Raw genomic sequence first — 5,187 nt, 5'->3', positions numbered from 1 at the left:
CTACATAAGTTGTAATGACTAATATACCCTTCAAGGTAAAAATACACGTAGACTTTTCATGTATTTTGCTCAAACATAATATACATGAATGGCCTAATTTGAGCATGTGCAAGAGATACGATAACACAGGATTCAAAATTTTGAGGGGCCTTTTTGTTGTTCGTTAACCCCTAGAACCCTTACCCTTGTTCTATATTTTCCTACGAATGAAGACTTTTTCCTACAACATCCACCCTACGAACACTATTTGAAACCCAAAACAAAGCCTACCACATCGTATGCCCACCTCATGGGCTCGTAGCCCTATCCCGTCACGTTTGGATCAACGTAAAGACTCCCACACAAAATGTTGCAGCCCACGATATAGACTTGTGATATCTCACATTTGGACCAACTAAAGATTGTGCATTGCCAATGTATGGTTAAGTGAGGGAAATCAACTATACACTATTGTGACCATAACAAAATAATTATGTGATCGCTTGATTAAGGTTTTACAAGATTGATTTTTTTTAAATCTTTTATAAAAGCTACACGACTATCTATAAAAGACTAAGCAAAATGTGAAAATCATGCTTTTTAGGCCTAAAAACAAACATTGCACGACCATAAAAAAAATGATACTACACATCCACAAATTTATGCTTTATATATATTATATACAATTAATAGACTTAAAAGAAAATCATATGTACCAAGTTTTCATGTATATTTTGTTTTCTTTCTTTTTCAGCAACACAAAGTATAATTTTTAGTAATCATGTGTGCAGAAATAGAAAAAAAATGCAAATAAAATGAAAAGTAAAAAAAAAAAAAAAAACTGTTATTTGGTTTTCTTTTCTTTAGTTTGTTTTACGAATTAAAGTTTGTTTAATATTCATATTAATAATTATAAGTATTTTTGGCCTATTCTGGTTTCTTGACTTTGTAACATTTTGTTATGGAAATATGGTAGTAACATTTTGTTATGGAAAAATAGTATTCATTTTTTTTTTTAATTCCAATTCTCTAAAAAGTTGTTATAAATTAGATAGTTTGAAATTTTGTAGTATATGGGTCTTTCTGGTTTTGATTGCTGTGTATTATAAATTAGATACTTTTTTATTTTGTAGTATTGCTAAGTTTTGTGGTTAACGTGGATGTATGGGTGCATTTTTTTACTTTTTTTTTTAAAGGGGACTGGGGAGTGTTGGGTAATGGGTATGAAGTCTTTGGGCTAGTTTTTTGCTATTGGGCTTATTCTATTAGAGGTTTAGGAGGTATGGTTTAGTCTTTGTGTATATATCATGTCTATGTAATTGTAAAAATTGCTGTGTTCGTGTGTTGCTTAATAAAATATCCCTAGATGCAACCGGTGGACGTAGGTTCTCTACCGGAACCGAACCACGTAAAATTCTGGTGTTCATGTGTTGCTTTATATTTTCTTATTTATTGTGTGTTTGTTGTGAGTCGTTTATTCCGCTGCGCTGCTTAAGACCTGACAGGGAGTTAGAAAGTGGGCCGAAAAGTGTCATATTTCTGACTCTTGTTAGTGTTCTGTTGGGCTTCAGTTAGAAAGTGGCCGAAAAGACAGCAATCCACACTGTTGTTGGTGTTGTTTCATTTGGGTATGCGGGGCTGAGTACCAAATCCAACATATACTTACTTAGTTATTATATTTTGTTGATAAGTTGCAAAGTCTATCTTGCAAGCCCATCTAGCCGAACATCAAATATGTGTAATATGTATTTTTCTTTTTGTGGGTTTACGTTTACCCACGAGAGTTTTGGACCTTTTGGTACTAAATCTAATTGCTTAAGCTATATGTTTTTCAAAATAAGTTTGATATGATTTTTATTCCATTTATATGAGCGTTGTAGTTTAGTTTAGAGACAATGGCGGACTCGGATTTTTTTTCATGCTTTTTCAAAACGCAAAATCTATTTTGAAAACGCAACATCAAACACCCCCTTAATCATTTTTTAAAAAATAAAAAAAATATAGGGCCCAACCGGGTTCGAACCGGTGACCTATTGATCTGCAGTCAATTGCTCTACCACTGAGCTATGGACCCATTTGTGTAAAACAGTATTGAGAAAATATAAACTTTCACAATTAGATCTAGATTGAAAATATCAAACCCAAATAACCATTGTTGATAGAAAGATAATTCGTTACCAAACAACCATTGCTGATTATTTACTTATGTTACATTTCTTTGTATTCTTCTATAAATTACAAATAATTATAACAGTAAAGAAATATTATCTTAAGTCAACCAATTTTGACACTCCCATTATATTGCTTTTCTATCCAATTAGTGGTGGGAGGGTTGATATTTTGGGGTTGGTGAAGGTGCGGTTGGTGAGGTTGTTGGTTAAATTTTAGTTTCATTTTAGACCCTATGTTATTTGCACTATACAGTTTTTCTCCTAAAGTATGCATTTTAGCACTTATTATTTATCTGAAACAGTAATTACCTTCGACGTCTTTTATATCAAACCCAATGTCTCGTTTTTGTTGGAAATTACAATGTCAATAAGCAAATTGATATGAAGTGGCGGACCCATAATTTTTTTTCTGGGGTACCAGTGAAGGGTTCAACCATATTTTTAAGGGGTGTGATTGGGTTTTTCGCCGAAAAATACGCTATTTTTTTCAAGGGTGCGTCCGTCCGCCCACCCACCCGTCAAGGTAGGTCCGCCCCTATTGATATGCATGAATAAGGACAAAGTCGCACAGTAACTGTTAAATAACAAATATTAAAGAAGTATTAAAAGTACTCTGATTATCACTAAATAGTCTAAATATATTGATGTAGAATTAAAAAATTGAAAACAATATTCTTAAAAATTATAATGTATTAAGTACTTAATACATGTAGTCAATGTAGTCATCAGTGTTTAAAATTAATTTTTTTAATAATGTTGATGGTTTTCATGTGGGCTATCACTATAGACACAAGACAAAACGCAATATATCACACTAAGCAGTATGTTTGATTTTGCAGGTGTTAAAGTGCATAAAAGATGGATATTATGGAGCTTGGATGGATGCTAGATGATGGTGGAAACGCAATATACCACACTAAGCAGTAGTTACCGGTAATTTGATATTGAGGTCAATGAAATAATTTTTTTAACGACAAATTTGGATCACTGATAGACCATTAGAGTATCATCGTGTCATCAGTGAAATCATTTGATCATATCTATCCCCACTAGGGCAATAATGTCCGTACACCATCCAGAAAGAAAATAAAATAATACTAGTATTAAAGAATAAGCGCATGTAAACAAACTATTGTATCTTTACAAATATTTCAATTGCATGCTTGGATGTAATTAGCTGGGTTTGGATGGTTTTGAGTTTTACTAGCTATGGCCTGATCGTAAAATCATTTTGTAATATCGATTTTATCCTTGTGCAAGTTATTTTTAATATTTAAATAATTTTAAAATTTTAACAACTTTAAATATATCACAAATATAACATCATCATTATAAAAACACACAAAATAAAGCAAAATAAGATAAAAATCCAAATGCTTTTACAATACATATCCAATGCGTCATGTATACATTATATATAGTTTCACAAATATTCCGTTAAATATGATTGACCGCAATCTTCCTTAAGTATAGGTCGATAGCACTCTTAAATTTCGATTTGTACTACGACACTCTCAACTTTCAACTTATTGGCTGATATCACTCCCAAATTAATTGAACCCTAACTCATTTAGTTTTTTGCTGAGGTGACACTTGGGTGTTGACGTGGCATCTGACTTTGCTTTTTTATAATGTGGCAGCTGACGTGGTATATGGCTTGGTTTTTTCGATGACATGGCAGCTGATGTGGCATTGGTTTGGTGACGTGGCAACTGATGTCAGCAAATTGGGTTAGTTTGCGAGTGTTATTGGCTAATAAGTTGAAAGTTGGTAGTGGTGTGGTACAAATCAAAAGTTGAAAGTGTTATCGGGCAGTTGATGAAAGTTGAGGTTATTTAAATCCAGTATCTCAATTAGATAAAATAAAAACTCTAAATTAAACACACATATATGGGTGTGTGCCCGTGTTAAACTAAATGGTTTTGGTTTGGGAACACATTCATCCCTCGCTTACACTCATAAAGAAAATTTAAAGGTACCATTAGTTTCGTGGAATGTAATGCAATTAAAATTGAAATTTGTGTAGAAATTAAAATTTAATTTAGAATTTAAGTGTGTTTGTCTCATATATATATAGAGAGAGAGAGAGTCACCATTCACAACCACAAAACTAACCGTGTGAATTGATATTACAATAGAAATCACAAAACATGGTTTCTCATGTGTCAATGAAAACTGTAAAGTAAACTAAGATCAAGAGATCAATTAAAATATTGGAGTGAAACAGTTTCTGAACAAAGGTTGCTTGAATAGTTAATTTTAACAACTATGAAATATCCTCACTGCCACCTTTGGCTTTTAAACTAGATTCGTTGCATTTTGTCTCCACTACACATGATGACATGAGGCATTCTATTCTATTCTTTAGAAATACTAAGACAAAACATCTTAGAAATATATTTAGTGGCTATACCAAATGTGTTAGGATTTAAAACCCGTTTGATAATACTAACAAGTCAATAAATAATGCAAATAAGATGATTTCCTAATTTGTTTTGGTATCAGTCATTTAATCAAGAAAAGATTGGTTTTGTATTATAGTTATTCATTTTAAAATATATTTTTAATCCTTGAACTATTTTATGAAACTTGGTTTATAAAATGTGTGAGAAAAAAAACCTTAAAAAATTATTTTATTTTAAATGTATATAAGCCCAATTTAAACACACGTTACTTAATATTACTTGATTTGTATTGAATACTAGTGGGTTGAGATCCTGTACAAACAGTGCTAATTATAAGAACCGTAAGAACAGATCTGAACCATTGTTAATTTAAATCAAGGGTTGATATTGATTATAAATAAAACTCTTATAATTAAAAATTACTACTAACAAATTAGGGGTAATTTTGTAAAATTGCTAGTCATTTGACCATTTTCTATTAAATACAAATTTCACCAAGGTTTTTTAAACTAAAATAACTTTTATATACTTCATTATTTTTTTTTAAAATATATACCATAAAATCAAGTATTTTTTTATCTTTAATATGAGTACCATATTGCTATACCTTTTTGTATTTATAAAAGTGTTTT

The 5,187-nt window shown here is 31.2% G+C and overlaps 1 non-coding gene across 1 annotated transcript; it reads right to left on the bottom strand.

Moving 5' to 3' along the window:
* Window positions 1-1,981: 1,981 nt before the first annotated feature.
* TRNAC-GCA lies at window positions 1,982-2,053 on the bottom strand. Its single transcript has one exon. It is a non-coding gene; the product is annotated as a tRNA-Cys (tRNA).
* Window positions 2,054-5,187: the final 3,134 nt, after the last annotated feature.

The sequence above is a fragment of the Helianthus annuus genome, chromosome 6, assembly GCF_002127325.2.
Source record: "Helianthus annuus cultivar XRQ/B chromosome 6, HanXRQr2.0-SUNRISE, whole genome shotgun sequence".
Classification (NCBI taxonomy): Eukaryota; Viridiplantae; Streptophyta; class Magnoliopsida; order Asterales; family Asteraceae; genus Helianthus; species Helianthus annuus.
This window is presented reverse-complemented; position numbering and strand designations above follow the sequence as displayed.